The sequence below is a fragment of the Oryctolagus cuniculus genome, chromosome 5 (genome assembly GCF_964237555.1).
Source record: "Oryctolagus cuniculus chromosome 5, mOryCun1.1, whole genome shotgun sequence".
NCBI classification, from domain to species: domain Eukaryota; kingdom Metazoa; phylum Chordata; class Mammalia; order Lagomorpha; family Leporidae; genus Oryctolagus; species Oryctolagus cuniculus.
The window spans coordinates 47,623,297-47,632,908 of NC_091436.1; the positions used below are offsets into that span (position 1 = coordinate 47,623,297).

Consider the following 9,612-nt stretch of genomic DNA (forward strand, 5'->3'; position numbering starts at 1 on the left):
ATTTTTAAAATTTTTTAAAAATTAATTTCAAAAATCAGAAAAATTGAAAATTTCATACTAAGACTTTCTATATATCTTTAAGGTTTATTCACCAAATATAAACATTTCATCTTTCTTGCTTCATATAATGTTTGTGTGTGCATATACAGATATACATTTATGCAAACTGCTTTATAAACTATTTAAGATTAAATTCCCAACATAGTAACACTTTTCTACAAAATCAGAAAATCGACATTGAAGGGCTAGTGATGTGGCACAGCAGGTTAAGCTGCAGCCTGCGATGCTGGCATCCCATATCAGAGTGCTGGTTTGAACCTCAGCAGCTCTGCTTCCAATCCTTCCTACAAGTGCTCTTGGGTAAGCAGCAGTGATTATCTCAAGAAAGTGCTGTGCTTCTTGCCATCCATGTGGGAGATCCAAATGGTTTTCTTAGCTCCTGGTTTTAGAGTGGCCCAGCTCTGCCTGTTGTGGCCATTTGGGGAGTAAACCAGCAGATGGAAAATCAATCTCTCTCTCTCTTTGTCTCTCTCTCTCTCTCACACACACACACACACATACATACACATCCTTTCAAATAAGTGAATAAATAAGTCTTTAAAAAAAGAAAGATAATCAACATTAATATGATACTACTGTCTATTTCATAGACTGTACTATAGCAGTAACACTAACCATCAGTATACCATTTGTGCTCCAGGATCTAATCAATAAATGTGTTGCATTTAGTTGTCAAGTCTCTTTTATATCATCTAACCTGGACAGTTTTGAAATTGAGCCCCTATATAGGGCCTCTGATGCAGACATTGAAGACATGTAGAGGCTCTAATCTCTCAGTCTCCCTCTCTTAGCTTAAAATTTCTTTACCTTGCTTTGATGATTGCAAATCAACCTCTTTCTGAAGATTAACTCATTGAACTGAGGTAGCGGTGCACTAGGCCCAGTGGCCCCACAGCATCCCAAATCACAGGATTCTTGAGATCGTTTATCTCCTCTATAAATGCCAGACCCTGTCTTGAGTGTTGTTGTTGTTTTTTTTTTTTTTTTTTTTTTTTTTTTTTTTTTTTTTTTGACAGGCAGAGTGGATAGTTAGAGAGAGAGACAGAGAGAAAGGTCTTCCTTTTGCTGTTGGTTCACCCTCCAATGGCCACCACGGCTGGTGCGCTGCGGCTGGCGCACCGCGCTGATCCGATGGCAGGAGCCAGGTACTTATCCTGGTCTCCCATGGGGTGCAGGGCCCAAGTACTTGGACCATCCTCTACTGCACTCCCTGGCCACAGCAGAGAGCTGGCCTGGAAGAGGGGCAACCGGGACAGAATCTGGCGCCCCGACCGGGACTAGAACCCGGTGTGCCGGCGCCGCAAGGCGGAGGATTAGCCTAGTGAGCCACGGCGCCGGCCAATTGAGTGTTGTTTTTTAACAGGAACCCCAGCCCCTGAGCAAAAAGTAACAACCATTTGCACACAGCCCCAGACTGACTGGAGCCCACTATGGCATCATCAAAATTTCCAAAAAAGATGAGGGCCATCCTGTCATTAACCAATTGAAGGAGAACCATGTCTGTAGATTAACTAGAGACCTGCACATAATCTGCATACATACCCCTAAACCCCAACTTCAATCTGTAAGATTCCTGGGGTGGGCTTTTGGGCTAGAGGTCAAGATGCCACTTGGGACACCTACATCCCAATCGGAGTGCCCCTGTGAGTCTCAGCTCCACTTGATTCCAGCTTCCTGCTAATGCCCATCCTAGGAGGCAGCTGGTGATGGCTTAAGTACTTGTGCCCTTGCCAGAAATGTGGAAAACCTGGATTGAGTTCCATGCTCCTGGGTTCAGCCTGGCTCAGCCCTGGCTGTTGTGGGCATTTAGAGAGTGAACTGGTACATGGAAGACTCCTACCTCTTTCTGTGTCTCTCTGTTTCTCAGTCTTTCAAATAAATAACTAAGATTCCTTACTCTTTATCCTTAGGAGAGTTGGGAATTAAGCAATAACTGCCCATGCTCTTTGCTTTGCGCTTTACAATAATAAATACCTACTTTCTTTTTTTTTTTTTCACCGATGACAATTTATTATAACCTGTTAGTAGCACACAGACTAATGTTAATTACACCAGAATTAGTCACACGGAAGTGGGCAATGACACGTGCCATTCTATGGGGAACTGTGTGCACTTAATCGTCAGAGTTTAGACTTTTGATCTTCTGCTTGTGCCGCTCAATTTCTTTCTGCAGTCGCTCAATCTCCTTCTTATGATGAACGATCTCATCTTCATGGCGTTTCTTCAAGGCTGCCAGTTGTTCTTTAGTCTTCGCTCGGAAGTATCGCTCCTCTTCAGCCTGCTCTCTCTTCCCAAAGGCCCCACCCGCTTCCAGAATGGAGCCCGCTTTCCCGTGGATATCCTCCGGCTTGTCCAAGACGAAGCCTCGGGTTTGTACGGCCCTCGTGCCCCACGTCCCGAGCCGCGCCCGTGCCACCAACGCGGAGCCTGCCATTATCACTATAATGCAGCACCCCGGGCGTCCAATACCTACTTTCTTACACTACTCCAATGTCAATGATGGGCTTGTTTTATATAAAGCAACTGGACCTAAGTTTTGGGGTTCAGTTTCTAAAGTTTCTAAGTATTTCATGATCTAGATATTTTTTGAACAGTACAGGTCATTTATGTCAGAATGTCCCTTAATTTGAGACAGTCTGATGTTCCTTTATGATTCCATTTAGACATGTTTTTGGCAGGAATGGCACATAAATAAGACTGTGTTCCCTGTGTATGCTACCAGCAGACACAACATAATCTATGTAGCCCACTGAGACAGGGAGGTGGAAGGAGCAGTTGGGCCACTTGGGAGTAATTCCTGTTATCTCAAGGCAAGACAAGGATTTGGTTCCTCTGTGGCTCTGGAGGAAACAGATTCCCTGCATGCAACAGGTTCATACTGGTGTAGGGGCCAAGACTGACCTAGATTGACTCACAGCTCATCATACACTCATTGTAATACACTAGCATGCTAAATCACATACGCATCAGTTGCCATACAGGAAACACGGGAGCATAAAAGGAGTAAAAGGGGACAGCAGCCAGATTCCAGGAAATCACCTACTTCTCAGAAAAATCCTAAGTGTTCCTTCCTCCCCTTTATTAAACAATCCATACAGTGGTAAACACAGGCCAGAGATAGGGCCACTTCCCTCAAGAGTGAGCCTGCATACAGGCTACGGAGTGTGTACTTTGCTTTCTCAATAAAACACTTGCTTTGTGATTGCTATTCTTTCTTCCTCTTGAATTGTTTCTCACAGCAAAGCCAAGAAGTTGGTTACCTGGCAGTGCCCATGACTTGGCACCACCATTACCAATGATGTTACAACTTTGATCTCTTGGTTAAGATACTGTGTGCCAAGTTTTTCTGCTGTAATGAATTCTGCTTAATTCTCTGGAGCCTTCCTTGGTGTTGGTGCTCCAGAAATGATACCCCTCAAATACTGTATTTCTTAGCATGCTAAGCATTTGACCTAAAGAAAAAGCTCCGATTGCTTCTGCCCATCTGAAGCATAGGCAGAAACTCTAGAATTCCCTTCGGTGCATTAAGACCAGACTACCTTCTGTCATCACCCTGAGATCTTATTTTCTGTCTCTGTAAAGAAGACCAAGACATGTAACCACACCTGAAAGAGTTTACTTTACGATAATTTTTCCCTGGGCTCATCCAAATTTCAAAGACATCTTTTTACTACTAATTTGTATCCTGGGTCAGCTGTCCCTCTCCTACTCCCCATAATTATTCTCAATTCCTCAAAATTGTCTACATTTCCCATTCTCCTCAACTCCACTTTACAAGAAGGTGTGTGTAGGCTTCTAAATAATGCTAAACTGGTGTTTTACCACACTCCTGTGCTTTTCCCTCATGCTGTGATTTTCTCCTCATTTGGACATTAATATATTTGTATGTTTTTTCTCCTACTTAATCTGTATTAATTTATTTCAGCAATCTATCAGAGGGTAGAAAGGAAATTTCCTTTTATTCCCATATTAGACATTTAATAATTGTGAGCCTGATTTGATCAAAGGAGCTTGACTAAGTAATATTTGAGATTTACTCATTTCATTTGATTTCATGATATTTCTATATTATTCTAAATTCAAATAATACAATAAAAATCACTTTCATTATCCATGACTTAATGGTATGTAATATTACTTTAAAATTAGCACTTTTGTATGTCTGAAATCAGTACTGATGTGGATTTTAAGGTAATCCTAAAAATGTAAAGTATACTGACTAATCATTACACAAAAATATTTATAAGAGACTGAAGTGACCATCACAACCAATCCACTAAAATTTTTTACTTTAAATTATTAGATATATGAGGCATAACTGCCAAAGAAATAATAGGGATGAGATATAAATGGAATAAATACTCTAGGTAAACAAAATATATTTCTGGCATCACTGTTAATACATTTTTAAGAGGACTATTCTCTTTGGTTTAAGTAAATAATATTTTGAATAGAAAAAGATACCTGAAAAGATTACCCAAAATAATTTTAGAGTTGTTTCTTTTTCTGATATCAAAATGTTATATGTACATACTTTTATTACACAGACATAAAATTAGAGTTAAAATTAATATTTTTTGCCCAAAGAAACTGATTATTTAAAGAGTACAAATTTCATAAGTACAACTTTAGGAATATAGTGATTCCTCCATCATACCCACCCTTCCACCCCCAATCCCACCCCACCTCCTCCTCCCTCTCTCATTCCCAGTCCCATTCTCCATTAAGAAAAAAAGAAAACAAAACTGTTCTTCAACAGTGAATAAAAGGGCTGTTCAAGTCATTGCTTCTCAAAGTGTCAATTTCATTTCTATAGATTTCATTTTAGGTGCTCTATTAGTTATCGAAGATCAATGAGAACATATGGTATTTGTCCTTTGGGAATGGCTTATTTCACTAAGTATGATGTTTCCCAGATTCATCCATTTTGTTGCAAATGACTGGATTTCATTTTTTTTTACCACTGTGTAGTATTCCACAGAATACATATCCCATAATTTCTTTATCCAGTCTATGGCTTACAGGCATTTAGGTTGATTCCAAGTCTTAGTTATTGTGAACTGAGCTGCAATAAACACAGGGGTGCATATAACTCTTTTTATTTGCTAATTTCATTTCTGTTGGGTAAATTTTTTCCCAGGAGTGGTGGCTGGGTCATATGGTAGGTCTATATTCAGATTTCTGAGGTATCTCCAAACTGAAAAATGAAAATCTTGGTGTGATCATTGTGGCCCACTGGGGTTAAGATGCTGCTTGGGATGCCTGTATCCCATATTAGGGTCTTGGTTTGAGCCTTTGCACCTATATTTCTGATCTAGCTTCCTAGTATTGCATTTTTGGATGCAGTGAATGATGGCCCAAGTGTCTTCCACATGAGAGACATGGGTGGAGTTCTGGTTTTCTATTTCATCATGGCCCCAGCCCTGTCTGTTTGGTAGGTTAGTATTTTTATTAAAATTTTTGACCATGATTACTAAGACATACCAAAACAGCAGTAAGTTCATTTCCTTTTATAAATACAGTTTATATTTATACAGTTATATTTCAGAAATAAGCTCTTTCAAATATTGTAACTTGTGAAAATAAAAGGAAAATTATGATGGAATCAACATTGAAAGATCTTTTCAAAATGGAGCCAAAAGACCACTAGGAAGCAGAACTTATGTACAATTCCATTTCCTAATTTCAAAATAAGCTTCCTATTAAAGGATTTTACCATAAATCATCATTGCTTACCAATATAAATCCAGATATTCCCTGCCTTCTTGGGAAAAGTGATTCACAGCTAGCTGAACCTTTGTCTTCTGAATTACAATTCCTAAAACCCAAATAATGTCCTTTATTTTTGCCATTTCTGAGTTTGAATCGACTGATAAACTATAGCATTATAAAAAGTCAAAAAGGAACTTTGAGAAAATGTGTTTATCCTTTGAGAAATTATGCTGCATCTGTTTACAAAAGAACTTAAAACTTTTGAGATTGCCAGAATATTCAACAATTGATAAATAACTGCCTCCCAGAAGGAGATCTTTAAATAAAATAGACGGCAAAGAGGGTTCATAATCCATCAATCTGTTGACATGATTTTAGCATTATATTAAAATCTGGGAAAGAGGGAAAAAAATAAGAGGCTAGTGATTTCAAAGCATCTGTGAGCAAAATGCATTGTTATTTGTTTTGTGATGTTTATTAAACCTTAAGAAAAGATCTTACAAGAAAGAAAAGTATTGGTCCTAATTGATAGAACTGAAGCATATATTAATAATGCTACGTGTTGTTCTCTAAGCAATTCAGATAAGAGTCAGAAATGTTGTACTCCTTGTAAACTCTCAGTGCCTCAAAATTCAAATGTGCACAGTGAGGGGCGGGACACGAGGAAGCAAAAAAGGCTTTCGGGGTGAAAGTTAACTTTAGTGAATAGAACTCAGAGATAACAAAGTATACAGTTCTTTCGACCTAAAATGTTTATAAAGTAAAATCTGATTGAATTGAACATCAAAGTCATCCTTCAAAGAAAAAAGAAATGCAAAAGGGAAATCTCGGAAGATTGTGCAAAGTAGGGAAAGGCTGAATTTCCATGAGCTTTGGCTCCTTTCTAACACCCACTGAAACATACCTCATCCACAGCTTCCCTAATTCTGTTCCTGATAAGAGCATTTGGGGACGTGATAGACAATGAATAGCTTTCAGAACACCACCTCAGAACCATACAGCTAAGGCAACTACTACCTTCAGCAGGAGCAGGAAACAGAGGAGTCAGGAAGCTCTTCCATGTTGCTGTCTTCAGGATCATGCTGCCTTATTTCTCATCTGAGATCAGAGAATTCCTGTAGCAATCATTAGCCTCAGGAACTCCAAGTCTTAGCCCTGATCTGGGAACCAGGAAACAGGTACCAGAATTCAGTTTATGCAACATATGACCTTAGCTGCAATTGGCAAATAGGAAGCTACCACCAGAACTTCTGGTTTTAGGGCACAGTTGTATATGCTAGGTATGAAACAATAAAGGTATGTTTTGCTTCTGCAAAAAATAAATAAATCTTGCTTTTTTTTTTTTTTTTTTTTTGACAGGCAGAGTGGACAGTGAGAGAGAGAGAGACAGAGAGAAAGGTCTTCCTTTGCCGTTGGTTCACCCTCCAATGGCCGCTGTGGCCGGCGCGCTGCGGCTGGCACATCGCGCTGATCTGAAGCCAGAAGCCAGTTGCTTCTCCTGGTCTCCCATGGGGTGCAGGGCCCAAGGACTTGGGCCATCCTCCACTGCACTCCCGGGTCACAGCAGAGAGTTGGCCTGGAAGAGGGGCAACTGGGACAGAATCTGGCGCCCCGACCAGGACTAGAACCCGGTGTGCTGGCGCTGCTAGGCGGAGGATTAGCCTAGTGAGCCGCGGCGCTAGCCTGGAGTTTTAAAATAACAGTTCTCTATTAGTAGTTTCACATTAATTTGTTTTAACAATACAAAAATAAAAGTGAAAAAAGTATTATATTATTTTTTCACAAATGCAATTTCTACATTGAGGTAAATGTGTGATTTAGCTATAAGTTTAGGAAAAATTACTATCAAAAATAAAAGCAAATGTTTCTTTTTAGAGCATAACATAATACAAAAGCATGTAGTATTACATGTTATATATCAAATTTGAAACTGAAGGGGCCGGTGCTGTGGCGCAGCAGGTTGATGCCCTGGCCTGAAGCGTCGGCATCCCATATGGGCGCGGGTTCTGCTGCTGGCTGCTCCTCTTCTGATCCAGCTCCCTGCTGTGGCCCGGGAGGGCAGTGGAGGATGGCCCAAGTCCTTGGGCCCCTGCACCCTCATGGGAAACCCGGAGGAGGCTCTGGGTTCCTAGCTTCAGTTCAGCGCAGCTCCGGCCATTGCGTCCATCTGGGGAGTGAACCAGCGGATGGAGGATCTTTCTCTCTGTCTCCACCTCTCTCTGTAACTCTGTCTTTCAAATAAATGAAATAAATCTTTAAAAAAAAATTTGAACCTGAAAAGTACAAACTGAGTAATGGAAACACTGTACGATGTTAATTTTTTTCTTTTGAAACATGTTGAATATTTTAGAACACTGATATCTTGCTTATTTCCAGATAAATCTACTAATAATGAGTCTTTAATTTTCAATGGTAAAATGTAATATGCTGAGTTGTGAATTTTGGTTTGTAAAATGTAGTAAGAGTCCTTAAATATGGAGGGATATTTAGCTTTACATTTTTTCATAAAAGAAAACATAGTATACAAACATGGGGCTTCTATGCACAGATAGAATGCTTATAGTCATTTTCATATGTAGAATATATGTGAGGTAAAAGTTATATATGCATAGGTAATGTGTAAATATTATATATACGCATATATAATATGTATATTTTATATATATATATATTTGTATACGTACTGTGAAGCTATTTGGTGAATTCTAGTATTCCGCTGTATTCACATTTAGTTTTTAACCTCTGTACCCCACAGCAATTCAGCAAAATTATTATAGTTTTCTGGATACTGTGATTATTAACTGAGAAATATAACCTGAACAATTTTCTTTTATATTTAAAAAGTTTAAATCATCTTTGAGTTCTAACTTGAAGTTTTGGAAATTTCTTTAACATGGTAAAGTGGGCTGTACTAAAAGTTATAAAATTAGTTTTAATAAAGACTAGATCACATGTAGAACTATTTGTGAATGTCTTTCATGGAAAATATTTAACATATTTGGGTGTAAAGCTTTCAAATGAAAATTAAATTTTAATTTCTTATAATTCTTTAATACTATAAATATATCCCAAATACTGCACCAGATATTCTTATACTAAAAAAAAAACCCTCATTATTTTTCTGAAATTCAAATTTAACTAGGAACTTTGTATCTGGCAAATTTATCTAGTGACTTTAGGAGAGTAAGGAGGAGAGAAGAACCATAATGGCATAAGGGGTAAGGGGAGGAAGTTAGAATTGCTCTTGTAAGAAACTAGAAGTCAGAGGAGTGAAGAGAAATTTAGGAATTACTGCTTTGTGTTGTTTGATGCAATTTTCCCTTTGAGGCATCCTCCAGAAGACTTCAGTAAAGGTCTGTATTACTTTTCTTTTTTTTTTTTTTTAAGATTTATTTTATGTATTTGAAAGACAGAGTTACAGACACACACACACACACACACACACACACACATAGAGAAAGGCCACAAAGCACAAAGGCCTGGGCTGGGCCAGGCCGAAATCAGGACCCAGTAACTCCGTCCAGGTCCCTTATTTGGATGGCCATCCTCCACTGCTTTCCCAGGCACATTAGCAAAGAGCTGGTTTGGACATGGAGCAGTTAAGACTTATTTGGGATGCCAGTGTTGTAAGTAGGACCTTAACCACTGTGCCATAAAGCTGGCCCCTACATTACTTTTCTTTCATTTTTTTTTAAGATTTATTTTATTTATTTGAAAAACAGAGTTACAGAGAGGTAGAGACAGAGGGCTCTTCCATCCGCTGGTTCACTCCCCAGATGGCCGCAACGACCGGAACTGCGCCGATCCAAAGCCAGAAGCCAGGAGCTTCCTCAGGGTCTC

General features: G+C 39.2%; 1 pseudogene; it reads right to left on the reverse strand.

Annotated features, from left to right (window-relative positions):
- Nucleotides 1–2,038: 2,038 nt before the first annotated feature.
- LOC100344920 (ATPase inhibitor, mitochondrial pseudogene) lies at nt 2,039–2,499 on the reverse strand (annotated as a pseudogene).
- Nucleotides 2,500–9,612: the final 7,113 nt, after the last annotated feature.